This window comes from Pseudopipra pipra, chromosome 3 (genome assembly GCF_036250125.1).
Source record: "Pseudopipra pipra isolate bDixPip1 chromosome 3, bDixPip1.hap1, whole genome shotgun sequence".
NCBI classification, from domain to species: Eukaryota; Metazoa; Chordata; class Aves; order Passeriformes; family Pipridae; genus Pseudopipra; species Pseudopipra pipra.
This window is the reverse complement of record NC_087551.1, coordinates 53,850,771-53,873,566: the sequence shown is the minus strand read 5'-3', so window position 1 is coordinate 53,873,566 and position 22,796 is coordinate 53,850,771. Positions and strand designations below refer to the sequence as shown.

The 22,796-nt window shown below is 42.1% G+C and overlaps 2 long non-coding RNA genes across 3 annotated transcripts in view; one reads left to right on the top strand and one right to left on the bottom strand.

Moving 5' to 3' along the window:
* Positions 1-515: 515 nt before the first annotated feature.
* On the bottom strand, positions 516-10,763 carry LOC135411530 (uncharacterized). Its single transcript, XR_010429193.1, has 3 exons — positions 7,537-10,763; positions 4,399-4,525; positions 516-778 (listed from the first exon to the last, which is right to left on the bottom strand). It is a non-coding gene; the product is annotated as an uncharacterized LOC135411530 (long non-coding RNA).
* A 3,071-nt stretch (positions 10,764-13,834) lies between these two features.
* The window catches only part of LOC135411528 (uncharacterized), a 31,711-nt gene continuing 22,749 nt past the window's right edge, over positions 13,835-22,796 (top strand). The window contains exon 1 of one of the 2 annotated variants that reach the window (XR_010429189.1): positions 13,835-15,472. This is a non-coding gene — a long non-coding RNA (uncharacterized LOC135411528). The remainder of the gene's footprint in view (positions 15,473-22,796) is intronic. The other variant, XR_010429190.1, reaches the window with a different exon arrangement.

Here is a 22,796-nt window from a genome sequence, read left to right as displayed (position 1 = left end):
TTTCCTGTGAAAGTCTGTGATACTGGAGAAGACAGTAACCAAAGCTACCATTTTTGCTTCACAGGAGGAACAAACTTAATGAAGATAACTGGTTGCAGAAGTATCAATAAATCAATCAGTGCACACATTTGTTTCACTGTAAGACCAGGGTCTGACACCCTTCAGGCTCAATGAACATTTTTGGACAAGCCTATGGATGCCCGTGTCAGGCTGAATAGCTCCAACACTTGCCATTCTTCCAAGATTCTCTCTTTAAACTGCGGCAGTCCTTCAGCTCTTGTGCTGCTGTTTGTTTCCCAGTCAGGCATAGTCTTTTAACAACACTTAAGTATTTTACTGAGATGTGGTTTACCTTGAGTTGTTTTCCTTCAAACTGATTTTAGTGTTATCCTCTGTTAATCTAGAGCTATGTTTTCATATTAATACAGAATGCAGATTCCTTTACTGAGTAACTATATTTTGGCATCCCATGTCAGGAAGGTGCATGTAAGTAAATTCCAAAGCTGCACAGCCGGGAATATCTCCAGGAGGAAAGAAAATATATTTATTTAGGAACATAGAAATAATCTCTATTATTTACGTGCCAGTTAAACTGACATTGGTGCTGTCATTTTCGTCAGATAGGTCTCATTCAACTATGGCAAGAAATTAGTTTCTGTCATCACCTCAGTCACAAGGAATGCCACCAGGCTCCAGGGGACCTCCATCCCTGTGCTCCAGGTAATACAACTGTATCCAACAGTTTTCATTCTTGAGGATTTCTTTCTTGTGTCTCTTGCTGGAAAAGGGTGAAAATTAATGTGTTTCAGTGGTGGATGTAATTAGCCTGATCTGTCTGAAGCACGTGATGACTTTTGTTTGTTTTAAGAGTTGCTGTAAACATGCAAGCAGAGCAATGGTGTACAATGAATATACAAAATAATCAAATCATCTGGTTTTGATGAAAGTGTGCAAAACTCTAAAGCACACTTAAAAAACATGAATCAAAAGTTTATTGAAAATATAAAGCAGCTTGTCCTCAGCAAATTTATGATTTACATCAGATTAAATGCACCATAACACACTTGGGTCAGTTTAAGAGAGTTGGGTTTGAATATCTGGAATAATATGTAAGGTGTAGAAAAAAATGTGCATTTGCAGCAAATCTGCTCTGATGGAACAGCAGCAATAATGAGGTCTCATATCTTTGAGCTCCTGGTGGCATGAGAAGGATCCCAGGGGCTTAAAGATCAGCTGACAGATGGCCCATTTTCCAAGACAGGTAACATGCATGCCTCTGAAAATTTCACTTGAGTATGCTGATATTTATTTCAGGGGGCAAATCCTCCCCAAGCCAGATATCTCCTAAGGCTGCTGAGAAACTACATTCATTGCTATGTTCATTTGTAGGGGGCTTTAGCTTTTAGAGCAAGAGTAGCCTGTAAATACCCCAGGGAAGGGACTTTGTCCTGTACCCTGAACCAATTATAAAGGAGATTTTTTTATGGACATAGGAGTACAAGAATCACCACGCTGACTCAGATCTCTCTGCTCCAATGACCCATCTCAGATGGTGGTCATTACCAGATAGCTCAAAGGAAGGTGTAAAAGCTGAAGGACTGCATAGTTAAGACTGGATTAAAACAGGAATGGAGGTCTAACTCACTCTGTAAAGCTGTTATGATCTCTGTGATAATTCTGGATAGTTTAGTTTCAATGCTAAACTGATAAATTCTTGGCATCAGAGACTTCCAGAAGTGAAAGGCTTCCACTAGATAATTACTGGTTACATGACACCATTCCCCCATTGGCTTTGAATTTCTCACCTTTGAACTTCGCTGCATGTCATTTTGTTCTTGCGTCACGATATGGGGAGAACAGAAATTCCTGACCTACTTTTCCTATTCTATTCATCATTTTGTATCGTATTATCCTCTCCCCTCTTATTTGTCTAATTACTTAATTAAGAACTCCTCCATCTACTCAGTTTCTCATCAGCTACTTTACTTAAAACCACAGCACTTGTTTTTTCTGGTGACTAAATTATATGCTACAGACAGGAACAGGAGAAACTGAGGTGCCCACAGCTCCTTGCGGGGGCAGGGAACTGATTGTATGACACAATTTTTTGTCATGTACTCTTCTAATAATATTATGTTGAGTGAAAGTCCTTGTTGGTCCCAGGTCTACAAGATGTCCAGATCCTATTCTGAGCTGCTACCTCTTCACGAAAGCACAAAGTACTCAATTATATCCTGACAGAACAGACCAGGAAGGGAAGAATTCTGTGCCTTCTTGTATGATTTCATACAGAAGCACCAAATGCAACCAAGTCCTGCCAAAATAATGAAGAGACATTGACCATTTGATACAAAATAAGATCTCTCAAAATGCCTTTTTTTTTTTTTTTAACCCTAAAACAAAGAAAAAACCTATTTGGAAGAAAAGATTTCACTCTAAGACAAAATGTCTTTCCTGTGTCCAAAACACTTATATAACAGGAATGAAGTAATGACACTGAACTTTTGTCTGTTCAAGATAAAAATCACAAACTGCATGGCTAGAACACCGTTTTTCAGATGGTCCATTCACTGGAGCTTGGATACTCAGAGTCTTACTGTATTCCCAGTTATGTGGTGTTGAAGCAGAAGTGCTGTGCAGTGAAGATTCAAGGCAGTGCAAGAGAGAACAGAATTGGGCCCTCATGAAATCTTAATGCATTGTGAAGCTTTTCAGCTCACATACATACCCCAGTGAGACTGGGAAAAGCCTAGTTCAAAACTGTCTAGCAGTGAGAGGATATGGTTCAGTTCTGCTGTGATCTAATGAAAGATGAACCAAGCTTCTTAGAAGTCTCATAGGATTTTTACCTCAGTTGTTATAGACAGGTATGTAGTTAGTATATCTAAGCTGAAAAAGAGGGGGGAAGAGAAAGGTCTGGAATTAATTAAATGTCTTCTCTTGGAATAGCCTCATAAAACTTTTGTCTGATTGAAGTCCCTACAAATAAGAAAAAAAAGCCTGCCTACTAAAACACTAAAAATAAAGTTAAACCAAAGATGTTTTAAAGATGGGACCTTGCAAGTGAGAGAATTCCATGAGCTTTTGGCTTAGTGGGCTGACAGCCTTTTCTAAATGGCGAACACTTGAAGGTTCAGGTTTAGGACAGGTTGTTAGTTGCCCAAATTCACTGAGTGCTCCCAGAGGTTGTTTGAGTAATGTGGTTAAGGGCTTGCTGCTCAGACGGGCTACAGAGAAACACTCAGAAGACCCTCCATGCTGAGGGTCTTCTGATTTATATATATGAATAAGCCACCAGGCCCAGACTATGCTCTTTAGACACTACTCATTTGTAGGTGGTTCTGCACATTACTCTTTCCTTACAACCACCAAACAAATAATAATAATATTAGCATAGATATGCAAGACTGTTGCTTTTCTTAAAAGCCGAGCATTCAGTGTTTGAGGGCTTTGGGATGTAACCTTAGGAAAGTAGGGTTCAGATCAGAAAGCATTTAAGGAAGGGACAGCCATGAGTCTGGATGATATTGCTGACTGTGAAATACTATACTGACTGTGCAAATACAATAGGATTGAATATCTTGTTTAAGCTGGTGGACATGATGGGAAGGGATTACATCTTAGTTTCTGCATGTAATGACCACATTGTAAAGGCTGGACTGCAGATGAGTTGGGCTTGGGCCAGTGGATGCTGCAGGAACTGCCTACTGATGTGCAGAAGGGATGGGGCATGTTTGACAATCAGTTTTTAGTGCTTTGAAGTTAACCATTACTTGTAGTCACACTGCATATATTTTTGTCAGCAGTGGACAGGTAATGACATACAAGCGTGTCGGGTTTCTCTGCCTCCCATATGCATTATCTTCCCTTTGGTGTGAGTGGGAGTGAACCAGAAGTAGTCATGAGATGAACTAATTTCTTCTATAGGCTTGAACTCAACTTCCTAAATTAATCCAATATCCAAGTTGCTTTGCCTTCACTGTTACTTTAACTTAATTTGGCTAACTCTGGCTTGCTCACGAAGATAGGAACGCAGCTTCTTCTTAATTGACTGTGACGTGCACAGCTACTCTATTTCTTTTAACCTCAGTTTAGTTGCTTACCAGCTATGAATAGAGGCCTGGTTATTTGATCCTGGCTACTATTATTTTTCCAGTGACAAAAAGAGAACAACCACATCCAACTTCCCAAGTACCAGTAAAACTGGAAGTCAATTGACTGGATATAGGAATATGCTTTTTTGCAGGCAAATCCTGAGTTAGATCACAATTTATTTATTTATTTTTGTCATCAGCAGTAGCAGATATTGACTGCCAGTCACACTGGCTCCCAACTGGCCTTGAGAAGACCTGGCCTCCAGAGCCATTTCCTTCTTTGAAAGGATGGACATATTCCTACCTGAGAGAACTCTGTGAGTCTTGAGTGGAACTGATCACTTGTTTTTTCCTGTGTTGTGTAAGGATGGTGCTTGATCAAGTAAGTTTTGTAGAGCTCTGAGTCAGCAAATCCTCAGCAGCTGAGTGTTCTGTAGCAGGACCAGGAACCAAGAGTTAAACATAGCAAGTAGGAAGACAGATATCTCAAGAGATGAGCAGTCATTTCTTCTCTAAAAGTGGCACAGTATCCAAGGGGGGTAACCTAGGAGGGATTTTGTCATGCCTTCACATAAACTGAGCAAGGCGTAGGTATAAAACATCCCCAATGAGAAGCTAAGCAGCATTCTGTGGTGCGAAATGTCACCTCTGGGTGAGAGTGACAGTGGCAAGGAGGTATTCAGAGAGAAATGGTTGAAGAGGAGACTGCTCTTGAAGAAGGACTGACCCACCACCATGTGTCCAGCTCTCCATTCTCTGTGACAGTGCTCACAGGAGTAACTGGAAGAGGCTGCTTTAAAACAGCCAGTGAATGCTAAACAATGTGCTTGCTGTTCCAGGATAGCCAGACATCCGCTATTTTCTGGGTAGCTCCATGCCACAGGTCACTTCCCAATTGTCAGTGCTCTCCAGCTGCCCTCATTTCACAGGCTCCTCTATGAAATTGCTCCAATAAGGCAGTAGAACTGCAGATGCCCTTGGCATTTGGAAGAGACATCTGCAACATTTGATTTTCTTTTGCTTCCTTCTGCTTCCTTGCCCTGTTATCCCTGGATTCTGCCTCTGCCTCTTTCTTAGTTCTGTCCCTGTACCATCCACTTTGGCCAAAATGCTCCAATTGTCTCTGAAAACCCTCTGCTTATACGCTGAACATCTCTGTATGAGCAGACCTCATTATCATGTGGCAAGAGGTCATTTACATATGCAAATCAGGTTAATGAGAACAGAACTGTAAAAGGCTTCATTCCAGAGGCATTTGCATATCTAGCTTTAGAAATATTTGAGTGCTCTGCCCCTAGCTGTGCAACCAGGACACAGAAGCCCTGGCAGTACATCTTCAGTGGTGATTATATCCGCAGACAGCTGCCATCCTGGTTTGCAACAGCCACTATCCGAGGTACTGGCTCGTTTGAACACAGAGGGTAGTTGTGTAATGTGTGCTTCTGCACCAGACTACTAAGAAGCAGTTAAGCCTTGGCCCTTACTGGGACAACATGTGGGCTTCTGACAGGTAGATATATGCATTTTAGCATGAAGAATACAATTTCCTACGGTGCTGTCACTAATGCGCGCCTGGTGTATGATGAATGAGGAAAACAATGCAGGTACCAGGCACTGCTCTCTAAGAATATATTGTGTGTGACGCGGCACCACGCAAAATGCTGACCGTGTTTATTCTCTAACTAACTGGGGCTCCAGCCCCCAGAGTACCCGGAGGGATCTCTTTTGGGTGTTTGTAAATTATCCATGAGAGAGCCCAGATTCCCTTCTCTGCCACAGATCCCGGTGCCTCTCTTGGATGGGTTCTGGGCAAGCGTGTTAGGTGCCTTCTGGGTGTCTAATTGTGAAGCAAATTTGCACAAAAAGTTCCTTAGAAGAAACATCTTTTGCTGATCCCTTTTTTTTCTGCTGTTTTTTTTTTTTTTCAGGAAGGAATATGAATGCTTTTTCACTGTAAAGCTTTCTCAGGTATTGTTCTCTGCCAGGGACTTCCATGCCTGATTCCAGAGAAAAAAGGCGATTACATCGTAATTTCTGAGAAAGGCTACTGATTTTCCCTTTGCTTCTGCCCTGTCCTTCTGACTAAGCTAATCAAATTTCTGGCACATCCCAATGACTAATATCAGAAAAGACACTCCTTCTTGAAGGAGGTAGTTCTCTGCCTTGACACACTACCTCAACCTACACAGCTGCCAGGCAAATGCCAGGTGGGCAGCTTCAGAGTGTCTGATACAACCCTCACCACCTGGAAACAGAGGGAGGCTCTTACAAGTTCCCCAGAGCAAGTTATGGATGTCCTTGTGCCCTCTATCAGTAGGGAGAGCTCTGCACATCTGGCAGTCAGATAAACACATAGCAACTCAGTGTGCTTGGTACATGGTTTTGGTGATGACCCTGTATGGAATGAGCTGGGATCTTTGCCAACCTCCAAAGTACAGGATCTAAAGTGAACTGCACAATTTATGCCCTCATTTTATCTCTACCTCCACTTATTCTTAGGAACATGCAGATTATGTAGAATAATTTACCATATTTCAAATAATACTGTTCAATAGTTCAACAGAATATACAGTTCCATATGCTACTGTCCATGTTTTTTCTCTCACTTGGCCTTGCACTTCCAACTCTAATGCCTCAGTGTGGGTCAAACTCCACTGCAGTAACTCCTCTGAGTGATTCCTGTATTGCAACACTTTGCCTGTAGCTATTCTCAGCAGCTCTAACATGACAGACAAGATGAATTATCTGTGTCTATAGGAGCAAGAATAGCTCCTACACTTTTGTGGAGGAGGAACCTGGGACCAAGCTGGTTCCTCCTCTCAACTGATGGCTATCACAGAAGATTCTTTCTGTCCATACACAATAGACAGAAACTTTGGCATTTGCCTACTTTATGACACATCAGTGGATGGACAACACTATCTAATAAATGAGCTGCTTTTTGCATGGAGTTGGTCTGCAGACTGAAGATGAGATTCTCACACCTGTAATGAAGCACAAATTTACCAGTGTGCCTGAATGTCTGGATATCCCTTAAGTCCTGTGCATTCACATGCCAGAGGTACAGCTCTGCTGCTGAGCAACCTATCTTATTGATAGCACAGCTGGATGTGGTCATGACTTCATCACTGACAGCTCACAGCTATAAGAATCCCTTCTTGTTTAAGAGCACTCAGGACTGAGCAGTCAGCATCCCTGCTGTGCCCCTAGATTGTCACCTTTGGAAGCTGATCTCTCAAAAAAGCATTCCATCGTTTCAGAGCAGAACTGTTCTCCTCTGTTCAACAAACTCTGCCACATGGGTTTGCTAAGAGAGGAGAAAAACAAAATACAAACTGCTAAAGTAAATACCTGTAAGACTAATGAAAGTTGAAGTCAGTTTTCCATGTTTGAATTCTACTTTTCAACTATGGAAATTCAAATTTAAGTAGCTCAAACTTACCGACTTGTCTTTGTTGTTTCTGGAGGTGTGTCTTTGTTTCGCTGAATATCCCCTTTCCATTACGTTCACGTTTAAAGCTTCTCACACAGAATACAATTTGCCTCCTTGTGTAGCGTGAGATCAGAAGCCAGAGATCCTGTTTAGTAAACGACGGCTTAGGAGGTGTTCTGTTTTACATAAGCAATAGCCTAAAAGCAGCCAAACCAGAAGGGCAAAGAAAATGTAATCATTTCTAGGAAAAGGGAGCAGCCCTCTCATTATCTTTTATTTGTTGGAAATATATATATGGATTTTTTAAAAGTATTAATAATAAACAGTTTTTCACTCAACCACTTTTCACATGTATAATATATCTTCCACATTTTGCTTAAAATCCTGCCCTTCCCATCTTAAGAGCACTGAACTGATTTTATTGCCAATTCTGAAAAGTGTTAACAGGAGTAAATCACCCCTCAAATTACTGCTGTTGTTCCCTTGCCCTGAGCCAAATTCACTGCTAAGCACCTCTGACCACATAGCCCATATAAATGTTCATAATAGAGGAAGCGCCTCACATCTGCTTATTCTCACAGAATTAGGAAAAAAAACTTACGAAAACCTATGTCATTGTAGTTTTTGATATATAAAAACATATAGATTTGGTTATAACTTACTTCTTCATACCATATGCTCAATATTCAGCAGAAAAATTAAAGTCAGATATGCAGGTGCCAAAAAAAGTGCATAAAATTAAGAAAAAAAAAGAAAAAAAGAAAAGAGGGAAACTAAAGCTGTTTGGCGGTGTCAATTTTCATTGTGCACTACATTGTGGAAGAGCTTTTGAACTCTGGTATGGAGGAGCTTTATTAGAAACCAATTCTCCTCAGACCTCTAGAGGCCTACTCCTATACAAGAGCAAGCCAGGTGCCAAAAAGAAAGAAGGAAACTCATATAGAAGTGTGTTTCTAAGGTATGAGCCAAACACAGTGAACTCCAGCAAGAATTGCTACCGATGAGTCTAAAATATTCCTACAAAAAATGAAAGATGTTTCTTACTTTTCTTTCCATCTCCTATATTCATTTCCCCTATTTTATTTTTCACTCGTAACATGTCCCCTGTTTTTGCCACTCTTGTGATACACTGTTCCTTTTCTTCCTTTCCTTTTCTTTTCTTCCTTCATCTTTTGCTCTTCTGACGTCCTCTATTTCTCCTTCCTAATTCTCATCTCACAGTCTATCTCTGTGCCTTATTAACCTCCTTTCCTTGTTCCCTCTTATTTACCTCCTTTCCTTGCTCCCTCTGACTTAGAGTGGCATAAGCTCATGTAAAAGCTTAACAATGTAACTATGAACTTCAGACAAAAAAGTGAAGCAGCAAATTACTTTGTATTATATTAGCTGGAATTAGTAAGCGCTGTTACAGAATTCCAGCTCAATAGAAGTGCCGTCACTTAAGTATCTGGACAGCTGGAAGTTTCATTTCATTTTCAGTGCTGCACTTTGCTCAGTTTTTGCTGATAGACTGACAAAGCCACCTGGTTGAAAATGAAATTATTTCAACAACTGTGAAATACTGCATTACATAACGGCCAACATAAAGCCATCATTCTCTGTGTTTACATTGGTACTGATTCTTAACAGCGTGCTGTTAACTCAGCATAAAGGTCTGCTGCTCTAAAACAATTCAGGTACAAGGACAACTCTTTTACAGCCAATCATGCTTTGTCCCTATAAAGAATTATTATATCAATCTAAACTGGCATGCAAATTAATGTTCACCCCTCAGCAGCTTAAATTTACATTGTGACCCACAGACTTTTCATATCCCACCACTGAGAATCATAACTCCATGATCACTACACGCACATCCACACTATCCCAAGAGTCAATGGTTGCTACAGCCTTATACACATTATCACATCCAGTTGCTTGTCAATCAACCCAGTACGACATCTGCATGAAGGATTTAAATAAGGAGCATCATATTATGCTGTGTGGTCGATAAAGTGAAAATGCAGGCACTGACAAGGCTTACCATTTGGCCTGATACCACAGCATCCGTCTCTCTGAATGGAAGTTATTTATGCTCCCACTGAATTATGGCTTGTATTCAAATATTGGCAAGGATGCAATGTACAAAAAGTGTAACATCTACAGTATGCTGTGGTTGGCTATAGCTCTTGGGGATCTCTTAAAAGGGTAATTTCTCCTTCAGGAGCATGGCTGTCAGTCCGGGACTTGGGGGTGGATCCTTTTAATCTCAGAAAAAAGGTACTATTGAAAAAATTACAGGAGGAGCAGATGTGTTCTTCAGCACATACATGTACAGCGGAAAGAACACCTTTCACAGCACTGGCTAAATAGAAGCTCTATTAGAAAGAATCCTGACTTTTATAAAGTGAAATGAGGTTCAGCTTTTTTCTCCATCAGGAAAAGTAAATGAGCTGATGAGAATAATGAAGTACATCACATTGACAAAGGAGTTGAATCTGGACACTCTAAGAGAACTAAACTCCTTTATAATTTAAAATAACAAAACTGCCCCCAAGTACAATGAGATGTCCCACATAAAATCAGTATGAGCACACAGAACAACTGTCCTCCCAGTCAACAGCAACTGCACTGTTTTCTCTAGCTGGAAAGACATCTCCTGCTCTTGAGCAAACTGGTGAGTGAGATAAAAGGAAATCTCTCCCACTGAAGAGTTGCAAACAAGTGAGATAAAGTAAGTTTAAAGGGTTCCTGGTATGTTTAGCTCAAATGTTAGGCTCTGTGTCAAATAACTTGTTATTGACTTAACCATGATAGAATGTTTCCATTAAGAAATATTGCAATGGAAACAACTTAATTTAAGACAGAAGTAGTACCTGCGGAACAAACTTGTGGCATAGTGCTGCTGCACAAGCCAGGCATGATGCATATTAGAAGAAAGAGAGGCTGTCTAGTGTTTTTCCATTGCTCAACTCAAAAGAAACTTAGAAAAGAAACACGGGTCAAGACCTAAAATTTGGGAACTGAGTATCTACATATGGATTGTAAAAAACACACTATCACTGAATTCAGTGTCAGATTGATTACAGACATCAGTGCCCACATCCACTGCCTTCAAGGGATTAATACCACAGGCTACAGACACACCATCTATAACACTGCTGCTTCCTTTGAGAAAGCACGCAGGATCACTCTTGAGGAGAAAAGACAACGCAGAAAGAATCGTGTCTTGAAGAATATACCACCTAAGGAGTCTTTCTGCTGTGCCTTTTGCAACCAGACGTTCCTATCTCATATTGGCCTTTTTAGCCACCAGCGCGCTTGTAACAAAAAATCTCCGTTCGTGAAGCCCAGCCATGATGAAAGATGAACCATAGGCTATAAGGTTCCATAAAAAGTTTCCTTCTACATCCCTTTCTCCCATAAAATAATATTTCAAACTCTTGATAGTTCACATATGAATGCATGACATAATAAGCCCTATTAAAGCATACAAAGACAACTTTCAAGTCACTCCTGAGCACTCTCAAAATTTGGGAGCTCCCTAAATTTGAGAATTTGGCTTGGTACTGCAGGACAGCAAATCAAAATGTTTGCCTCTGAATTCCCTAGGTCCCCAGGTGTCCAAGGGTGAGGCCTCATAAGAATTGCATATCTTCAGGAAACAGGCAGCATAAAGACCAAACAGCTTTAACAAGTGAGAACACAACCGAGATTTTGGCTTTATAAAACCTTAGCTGATTTAATAGGAAAGGGCCTGTCTGAAACAGAAGCTAAAATGAACCCTCTTTGCCTCTCCCTTTTGCTCAACTTTTAAATTAAGTTCACAGCATTATACGTAGTCCTCTACTCTTGTTTAAAGCTCAGATGATTTTGTCCATGCTAAGAATGTATTTTATTGGATATTGACTTACATGTTTTGCAACATGCTTATTCCTGGGGTAGATGGAGCCACTGAGAAATGAGGCTGCCATGGAAAACTGGAAGATTCACAAGGACCGTAGGCTGCATCTTTGAAAAGTGTTGCCATGGTTGCAATGGAGCAGACCTACCCCTTCCTCTGGTTCTGCCACAGAACTTGGAGCCCTTGATGAGGTGGATGTTATAACCAGCCAAACAAGGGGGCACAAGGAGTGGGAAACAAGAATATAACTGCAGAGAGATTTGGGAGGTCAATGCATGGGTGCCCCAAACTGTGATGTTAGCAATGCAACCCCTTGAGAAAGGATGACCTCTCCTCTCAAACCATATGGCAAATATCTTCTGAAAGGTGAAAAGTACTTGTAGGACTGTGTGTGTAGGTGGGGGCTGTTAGCCTGACCATGATAAGGTCAGGAATCAAAACTTAAGAGACAGATGAATGTTCTCATGGTAAAAAGTAGGAAAGGAAAATTTTCTTAATAGGTATGGAACTATACAAAAGTTGTATGACGGAGAACTGTTGATGATGGAGAACTAAGAAAAATCAAAGTAAACCTCTGTAAACAATAATCTCTTCCACTTGGTAGATTCTGTATGAAGATATCTGAGAAAAAAAGGGGCTGAAATACTCCTGAAGATCTCTCCCATAGCAAACTGCGAAAAGCTACAGCATGCTACAAACAGCTAGAGAAAATGGCCTCTCTCCTAGTACAACACAGCCTTCGAGTGAGATACTAACCTGTAAAAATCATAAATTACTTATTTTTACAGAAATCATCCAGACAGAAATATATACTTAGCTACCAAAACTACACTTCCTCAAAGCACCACAAAAATAAATACACACCTTGATTTTGCAGAGAAAACTACCATGACTCTGTGTAAGTGTAAACAGTGTAAGCAGCAAGTAATAACGCTTTTTTGTCTCACCTTAAAATATATTGGAGAGATCCGAACAGAGAAACAAGTACTTGTGTAAGCTGCACAAGTCTTTTTATCCCTGTCTCATATTAAGTATTACCAGGCTATAAAGAATCAGGGACACAAGTATCGAGAGAGCTAAAATAAAATAATACCAATGACGGTCATAATAATACATTTATGTCTCTTTTCCTTTTGGTTCCAGAGCTGCTACAGCACACAACATAAGTTTCTGCTGCAAATAAGAGGACCAGAAACAGACTTTTGTCCTTTTAGGTGAAAGCCAAAATTCTTACTTGAGTTATGGAACTGGAGCTTTATAGAATTTCTACCACAGAACATCAGTATCACAGAACAATCATGAGAGCTGACGATACTGTATTATGGAAAGTACACTTAGGAAACGAGTAAAAATTGTGCACCAGCATAAATCACAGCCACACCTTATTCAAAAAGAGCCACACGATCAATGTCAAAAATGGGTAGAACTCCCAGTAAGATGTGTACTTGTAAATTAGTGGATGAAATTTAATATATAAAGAAATAAACACTGCACAGTGCAGGAGATGGCTCAGGGCAGGGTAGCATCCACACAGAAAAACCATCTCCCATTTCACTGAAATCCCCAAAGAAGTAATGGCGAGTGATAGCCATCGATGGAGAGCTTTTGGCTGGCTCACCTGAAATCACGTTGGGCAGAACATACACCAGTCTCAGCTCTGCCGAACCAACAGGCCAGCTTGTGTAGGATCCCAGCCTGAGCAGGCTCAGGCGAGTTTCATGGCACTTAGGGGAACACATGTGTGCACTTTCAGAAAGGAGCTCAAGGCTTCAAAGGGCAGGCACTGCCTCAACCCCTGGTCCTGAGTGAAGGTCTGTGGGTAATCAGAAGTGGGGGCCACGGGGTACCATGGCTCTCAGTACTCAGCACCCCCAAAGCAGCATGGCCCCTGCCCAGGGCCAGCCTGTTTGGCTTAAGAAAAGACACTGAGAGGGGACCTCGTTGATGTGTGTATATATCTGTAGGCAGGGTGCCAAGATGGAGCTAGGCTCTTCTTGATGGTGCCAACCACCAGGACAAGAGGCAACGGGCAGAAACTTGATGCACAGGAAGTTCCACCAGATCATGAGGAAAAACTTCTTTACTGTGCCGGTGACCCCGCACTGGAACAGGTTGCACAGAGAGGTTGTGGAGTCTCCCTCACTGAGAGAGGAGATGTGTGAATCTCTGTGGAGATATTCAAGTACGTCTGGATACAATCCTGTGCCATGTGCTCTGGGATGACCCTTTTTGAGCAGGGAGGTTACACCAGATGACCCGCTGTGGTCCCTTCCAACCTTACTGTCATTCTGTGATCCTTTACGTAGCATAAAATTAGATTTCTGTTCCTTTTTACACCTTCGCGGCCATTTGTTCCAAACCGACAAAGCGTTTCTAATTTAGAGATGTTGAAGAGGGGTGAAGCCGCGGGCCGAGGCCCGCCGAGGGGGCGCGGCAGCCCCGTGAGGGGCTCGGCGGGAGAAGCCTCAGCCCCGACCCAGCCGTGACTTTCCGAAGCTGCAGCCGGCGGTGAGAGGATATGTGCCGGCCCTAAACCCACGGAGGAGCGTTCTCCGCTGGAACCTCCGCCTTCCCCTGACGCCACCGAGGCAGCTGGAGGTGCGGCCCCCCGCCCCGCCGCTCCGGGGCGATCCAGGCCGGGTTTCGCGGGCGGTCGGGCCCGGCCGGCGGAGCCGCGCTCCCCGCGGCAGAGCAATCGCGGCCGGGGCGCGGTGGTGCCTGCGCCGGGCCGCGCTCTGGAGGGGGCAGGGAGCTCCCAGCGGGAGCCGGGAGGGAGGACGGTGTCCTCGGCCCGCGTCCGCCCCGGGAGCGAGCAGCATTCCGAGTTGGAGCCGGCTCGCCGCGCCGTGCCCGGGGCTGTTCCGCCCCTCCCGCCGCTGCTGGCGGCCGCGGGGCGCGGGCGCTCGGGCTCTTGGCGGAGCGACCCGGAGCCGGTCCCGGGTCCCGCGGGCTATTCCCGCATATTGTTTCCCTGAGAAGTGCCGGGAGGCGGGGGGTGGGAAGGGGGATCTGTCCGCAGTTGCTCCACGTGCATCAATAGTTGTCAGTAACATCAAACTGACGTCATCCTCGGGTAAAAAGATCTCTCTTTTGTTCTCATTCCCTCCCACCACTTCTCCCCCCCTCTGCCACCCTCCCCCGCCCCCCCGCCCCCCCTCTCGCCTTGAAAATCAAAAGCCAGAACATTTGCAAAAAATAAAAATAATAAGAACTCCTCTCCCCCACGTTAATTGCAATGCAAAGGGAGATGTTGCATTACGGATCCTGCCTGGGCTGTGCTGGGCTCTAATGAATGCGCCGAGCCTTTGATCTGGGTGAGTCAGTTGGGTTCAGTTGTGCCGGAAGGTTAGTTGCACATCCTGGCTGATCTGAAATTCGATCAGCAGAGGGGGCAAAGAAAAAGAAAAGCATTTTAATGGGAATCAATAGAGGATCATAGGGTCCTGGAAGGAAATAGGTGTTGATTAAAGATGCTGTGTGGGTTTTGTTGGCTTTTTCTTTTTTTTCTTTTTTTTTTTTTTTCCCCGTGTACACGACTTGTTTAAAAATAAATAAACACCAAAAGCAGCCCGGCAGAAACGAGAGAGGGCAGGCTGGAAAACAGCTTTCCCAATCACCCGTGTGTTTGTGTTCCAGGGAGGCAGTCAGCAGACCGAGAGTTTGTGCAATGCTTCAAGCTACAGCGCGCAAATTTAAAGCAGTAGGCTCCAAAGGATAACTCCGGTTCTTACTGCACTGCATTTCTGTGCCTGAGCTGTTTACTAGTGCATTATGAAATAAACCCAAAACATTCCTCTCCCTCTCTCCAAGCCAACTTGTTTCTTCTCCCCTCCCCGCTCTCCCCTCCTTTCCTGCCTGCTGCTGAGCGACAGGGATTCGTGATACCCGACACGAAGGGGTAAACCTGTTTTGTTGAGGTCACAGGGTTTTATAGCTAAACTTTCTAGGCACGTTTTCACCGTTTAGGAAATACCGAGCTGGAACGTTCTGTGTATGTTGCCTGACTTTACGTGAAAAAGAGGGAATTACGATTGTGTTGAACATTTTTTCACTCAGAAGGAGGTGAGTCAACTTCCTACACAAAGACTTGAATCACCTGCTCTGCACATTGCGATAAAATTGGGCCTCTGTTCCATTCATGTGTTCGTGCACACATGCACACACAAAAATGGGGATTGCAGTTGAAGAACAGGGAGAAGAGCTGTGGGCGGAAGGCTGAACATTCCTGGCATGAGTATATGCTGTGTGTCATCATAGAAAGAGGGCATTGCTGAGCCATGGCGGTCATGTTTTTATCCAAATGGGAAACCTTCTGATCAGTTCAAGTTTCTTGTTGAGATATCATTTGTTCTGGTTTTGCCTTCTGACATGGCTCTCCCTAGCTGCTGTTAAAGACTTCAGTACAATTCAAAACTGTTGCTGTTAATCGCATTACGGTGGTATGTACAAGTCCCATGGAGAGCATGAATTCAGGCAGATGCTCATTAACAGGCAGCTTTTCAAATGGGGAGACAGAGTGAGAGGAGAGACCTCACTGATGTAAGGCCAAAGAGGTTTCCTGACTCCCAGGTAAACGTAGGCCGTGTTGTCTCACCATGTGGTGTTTTAACATCCTTATCAATAGCTGAATTATAGTTGCAGTGATGATTTCCATTCTCAATAAGAAATAGGAAACATTCTATCTTTATAGTTTTTGCCCAATGTTTGTTTAAACAAAAAGTGTTTTGGGGCTCATTTTTGGGTGCTCTGGCAAATACTTATATAATTTGCCTCCAACTGAATTAAGCATTTGTTTACTCCACTGTGAGATCTGGTCATTTTAAGATCTTTTTTTTTTCTTTAGAGGAATGATGGTGAGGCATAGGTACCAAGACCAAGTTTGGCATTGACAGATATGCAGGTAATATCAATATATGTCTGTCTTAGTCAATCCTTATTTCAGTGGTCTTTGGAGAAAACTGGTGCAAAGGCAGTGTTAGACAACATGACAACTTGAGGATGACCATTTTATAATAATATGAGGACTTATTCTCCTGTTAAGTGTAATTAATTTATTTTAAAATTATGATGACAACAATAATAAACTATTTTTTGCAAAATAAAGTGCAGTACAATGTGGAATATAATATGTGCCATTGTCACGTATTATCCTGCAAACACATGGAAGACAGTGGAAGGTCATATATCTAAATTAGCTCTTCTAGGTTTGTGCTCATGGAAGGTACCAGATTAATAGCCTAGGAGAATGAAGGGCTTCTTTTATTGTCAGAACAGGTACAATCATGGGTTCTTTCCCACACCTTACCTTACTCGTCACTGCCTAAAACCATTTTTGGGATAGACCACAATTACACCCAGAACCTGCATAGACTTGTGTTCTTAAATTTATTTGTAGAGCCAAGTCATTAGTACTAAGAGGCTGTGGAGACCTGAGAGGCTGCGGAGGCTGAGCTATCTGCTGAGAATGCTAAGAAAGTTGTGAATTATTCAATTTTTATGTGGATACTTCTGAAATATCACTGGAACGTTTCATATAAGCCAACTTTCAGCAGATTACCTGCTTCCATCCTGGCCTAGATTTGATCTATGAATGAATGGCTCTCAAGCTCTTAAAAATGCCCTGGGCAATCCTGTTTTATTATCGCCACCATTGTTTTTCCATTCAGATACCACAGGGATGAACACAATCAGTGGAGAAAATGAAAATCAAATTGCCTACCAAGAGCTGACCATATGGGGCAGCTGGTTGCTGCTTCCCAGCCCCCTACCTGATGTCTCTTCCCTGCCTCCGATGATGTGATACTGAGCGCTAGTCAGTCCCTGTCACCCCTTCCAAATTTGTTTTTATGCTGCAGACAAGCAAATTTCCTCAGGTTTTACATTTTCTGAGAATGTATCCTCTTTTCCCTCCGGTTTCCTTGGGCCTCTGCAGGCTAAAAGTCTTTGTTTGGTGTGCCCCCCCTCTACTCCCCCCTGCCTACTTCTGCTCCCTTGCATATGAACACTGGGCCTAGAAATAAGGAAAGGAGGCCAAGAGGAAAATGTGTCTCACTGAGACTTGCCAGATATCCGAGTTGCATGTGGAGAGACAGAGTTTCAGCTCATGTATCTGGCTTGGACAGCAGTGTAGACCATTAAACATCCTGTTGCCTGTCTTGTGCTGGACAGACAGCACAGCTCTTCATGCTGACACCTGGAGGGGCTGGAAGGACTGGAGGAGAGGGAGTTATTGCTGTGTTGAGTTGAAGTAGATCTGGTGGGTTATTTGTGATTTCTGTGCCCAGGAATGCATTTTATGCTACATCTGAAGAATGAGGACACTGGGAGGAAGAGAGGTATCTGTAATCAAATACTATCACTTGTCAGGTTAAAGAGCACAGTGCAGGTTTCTCCCTGCCAGCTTGTCCCCTTGGAGTCTCTGGCCCTTGATTTCTGCAGGGTTCCACAACAGTGATGGGTAGTAAGTTATTATTATTATTATTATTATTTGCTCATTGCTTCATGGCAGCTCACATGGCCCAGTAAAAACTGGATCCCACTGTGCTTGGCACTGTGTAAACTGTGGTACTGTGTCCTGCCACCCGAGGAATTTACAGTCTGAATAGACAAGGCCAACAAGGGCATGAGACAGAGTCATACAGGAAAAAACCCCAAGCAACTACCAAACAGAAATCTGTGTTAACTTACAGACTGTCTGGTTTTTGACAGTTCCAGAAAGGGTACAGTTTAAAATACCTGTGTTACTAGATAAAAACACCCTCCTCCCCCAGGCATATTAACAAAAATTAACAGGAAAAGTGCCAAGGTGCTTATGCCGTGGTACCTTAACACATTTCACTGTGCTTCATTGTTCTCAGTCATTGTTCTCGGATCATGGAGCACACAGATTGTGTAATACCTCTGACTATTCTGGGACACTTAGTTTAGCATAGTTACTCTCAGTGGGGTGAAGGAGAAACTCTGCAGTAGCTTTAGCTGAGCGTGTTTTACTGCTTTGTGTCCTGACTTCCAGTAATCTTTGAGAATTTGTGGACATGTATGCATTCATCTATCTGACAGTTTTGAAAATGTGAGTGTTCTAAAGGTTAGTCATGTATTTTTACACGTATATTTGATCTGTCATTTATTTTGTACAATGGAATACAGCACTTGCATACAAACACCGCTTCATTTTACTGACTTTGGATAGAAGGTAGCTAGCAGCATGTACTTCCATAAAAAAGCAAAGTACCAAAGCTCCTGGTTTCTCCTGTGCTCTGATGGAGAAGCCGTGGAGAGACAGAAGAGCAATTCCAAATTCTGTGCTGTGAGTGCTTTCCTTTCCCACCGGCTGGCTACATCCATGCGTGTAGAGCTTTTGATTAGATCTGCTGTTTTGCCTATGGCAATCTTCACTGCAAACGTCCTTTGTCTATACATCATTTGAGCATCTATACATGATAAGATTGCCACCTTTTATTACAGTAAAAACAGGAGCTTTCTTCTCAATAAGCTTTGCTCCTTCCTCAGCTCTCCAATCACCCCTAGGGGAAGTGAGAAGGATAGGAAAACTCTGAAAAACCTTTCACCTCTTTTTTCTCCTTGGAAGAGTGTGGGAACAGTTTTTGTAAAAACCAAGGTAGACATTCATAAAAGGAGACATGCCTGGGTGGCATAAAAATGGGAAACTTCGGTGAAGTGGGTACATGTAAATACACACACACAGAGACCACTGAATTGATAATCTTACTTTTTTCTTTCTGTAAAAGGAAAATTATATCTATATTTCTTAGCTTACATATTACTTTCAGTCTTCTGTACTTTTTACCCTGTTACTTTTAACACCAGGGTCTTGGAGCATTACAATGCCCTTCAGCATTAAAAGCTTCCTTTTTCACTATGAATGGATTTCTACTGCAACTTGGCAAGTTCCAGTGTATTACATGAGAGCGAATAAAGATGTTAACCTACAGAAAATGTGAAAAGAGAAAGGCAGTAGACATGAATAAGCAAATAAATAACTTAATCACATTTTCCTTTGAATATTCAAAATACACTGAGGATCACATCATTAAAAAGCCATGCCTGCTGAAAAAGAAGTGTTTTTTATCTGAAAGCAGATCACACATCTGCTTGTCTCTGACAAGTCAGTGTATTCAGTCACTTTGCTTTTACTCTACAATTAGACTTTGGACTAGGACTGAAGCATATGTGATATGCATTCCCTTGAAAAATACCACTATATGTAGGAACCCAGTAATAGAGCAAACCCACAAGTGTGGCTGTGTGTTGGGACAGTCCCAGAATCAGGGAGTGTAAATATGGAAATTAGCTCTTAGGCCAGGTTAGTTCAACTTCCCGCGAGTGCACAATTATTCACTACTGTTTGCCGTTGAGTGCTTTACCCTCTCAAGTTTCAAATGCTTTGCTTGATGGGATGTCATCATTCATTCTCCATCTGAAAATTACCTGCTAGACTGAATCATGTGGTTTCTGAGAAACTCTGATACTTTGTCCAAATTTTGTTCTTTAGTTTCATTCCATTACATTTAGCTGTACCATTGCATGTTAGCATCCAATAAATTCCTTTCCATTTTCTCTCTTCATCCTTCATCCTTCATATATTTCTAGACAATGGTCATCTTGCCCCTGTGTCATGGTTTAACCTGACAGGCAGCTAAACACAGTCGTTTGCTCACTCCCCTTCCCCCAGTGGGATGGGGGAGAGAATTGGAAAAAAAAGTAATATTCATGGGTTTGGATAAAGGCGGTTTAATAAGACAGAAAGTAATATTAGTATTTATATTAATAGAATTAGAGTATACAGGTGATGCACAATGTAATTGCTCACCACCCACTGACTGATGCCCAGCCAGTTCCCAAGCAGTGGCCCCCAGCCATCTTTCCCTCTGGTTTATATTCTGAGCATGACAGCATATGGTATGGAATATCCCTCTGTCCAGTTGGGGTCCACTGCCCTGGCTGCATCCCCTCCCAAATTCTTGTACCCCACAGCCTACCTACTTGTTGTCAGGGCAGCATGAGAAGCTGAAGAGTCCTTGCCCACTGCTTGGCAACAACTAAAACACCAGTGTGTTACCAACATGATTATCCTAAGTCCAAAACACAGCACTAAACCGGGTACTGGGAAGAAAATTGACTCTATCCCAGCCAAGACCAAGACAACTTGTTACCTAAATTAATAAATCAACCCCCTCTTTGTCTAATGAGTTTTGTTGCTCTTCTCTGAAGCACTTTCCAGCACACTGGCATCCTTCTGTTATGGAGGTATCTACAGGTGGATTCAGTATTCCAGAGAAGTCTTTGCAGATGCATAGACAATAATTTTCTTCTTCTGACGTTATTCCAATGCATACACAGCCCAAAATTGCATTGGTCTTTTAAACTGATTTATCTCCTTGAGAACTCATATTCAATTTGTTGTTCACTATCACACATAGATATCTTTCTGTGCAGATGCTTTCCAGGTTTTGCTTTCTCACAGACTATCCATGTTTCTGATTATATTCCCTCAGTGTATTAGTCCACATTTTTCCACGTTGAATCTCATTTTATTGCCTGCCTACATATCTAGCCTTGTTAGTTTCCATTTATATTATTGCTATCCTCTCTGACATTTGCAAGCCTCCTGGTTTATTGTCATTTGTGAATTTCATTAATGTGCTATTTACCTCCTTTTCCAGATCATTAATTGAGGTATTAAATAAGAACATACCAAAACCACCCCTGCAGCAAACCAGCTCAATACCTCACCTCCCATCATTACCTGCTGCTTACACTCCTTTGTCCGCCTTTCCCATCCAGGTCACAGGACTCAGATTCGAGACAATTTCAATTAGATTTTTCTAAGACACTAATTTAAGTTTTTAAGGTATTTTATAGGATTTAACTTCATGCCCTTTTCTCCTTTTCCTTCATAGCAGAGGTGGGGACTGATGCTTCTTCCCTGTTTCCATAGATAGCAATAATGAATTAGACAGTGATATGGGGAGATGAATGGCTACTTTTGACCGATTAACCTGGAATGCACTATTGTCTCCAGTCTTCATATTTTGTTTTTTATTTATGCATTTTAAAGTTGTCATCATTTTCCTTTTGTTGTATCCTAATGGATGAAGCTTTGTTGCTTTTCTGAGGCTTCTGTTTGCAAATGACCAGTTATTTCCCTTATTTACTCTGATTATCTATGAAGCACTTTGTTATATGATGATATGCTCCTCTTTTCTCTGCAAACTTCACCTAGCTTTGAACATCAGAAACTGTGTTTCCATTATGTAGATAAAAAAACCTCTGTGAATCAGTTAATTTTTATTTTCATTATTTTTATGCTGAAAGATCACACAGTACAAAGTGTTCTTGAAACTGCCTCTAACGTAATTTTCGCCTCACCTCTCCTTCAAGCAGCATGACTGAAAGCCCACTGGAGTGGGAAGAGATTTATTCACTTCAGTGAGTTGGGGGTCAGGCCCTTAAGCCCTCACTCTCCTGATGCACTTGAACACCCAGAGTGAGAGGAGGCCTTCATGATTACTTCTGAGATACTTTCAGTGTGTACTGCATCCAGTATGATCTCCTGTGGCAGCCGTGTTCTCAGGTGCTGCTCCTTATTTCACCGAGGCAGCTGGCCAAAACAGATGTGTGTTGCCAACAAGTGTTTTAGAGAAGCAGCTTTTTGCTGTTATTTAAGGATTGGTGTCAAAACTGTGCTGTAGTAGGAATATTCTAAGAGCTGCATGGTTCAGTAATGCCATTGTGAATTTATCACTTAGTGATTGCCTGTAAATAATATTTAATGGTCAGACAGGTTTTGTGGAGGGAAGAGAAGTGCAAGACGCAGGAACGAGGAGAAATGCTTTGAAAAATGTTTTCCCTCTTGTTTCTTTCCCTGGATCGTTCTCTGGATTTTGTCTGATGAGTGATGGAGAAATTAGCCACAGAAAAAAACCGCCTCACATAGAGACAAGGCACCCTAAAAACCCCAGCATCTCCTGAGGTTTCTACGAATTCCTTCTACTGTCATTCCAGGTATCTTGTAGCTGCTGCTTTTACTTCCTTTTCTGTTCTTAGCCAGCCACTCTTTCTTCTCCCTTTGCTTTTATCATCATGGCCCTGCATTGCCCTTATATCAGAAGAAACCCCTCTGCAACTCTCTTTTAGTGAAGGTAGACTGTGATACCAGAATTATATTTGAATTATCAGAAGAGTAAATATGAGTCCACATTTAGGGCCAAAACTTGATATAAAAATGAATTATACTTGGAAAAAAATATTCTGGAGCTATCTGTGGAGTCAGGCATATATAAATATCTTTGAGAAGCTAATTTCTTAGCTTGGAAGAAGCAAGATTCAGTTACTCCAGATTATTTTGGAGATGTTGAATTTTCTG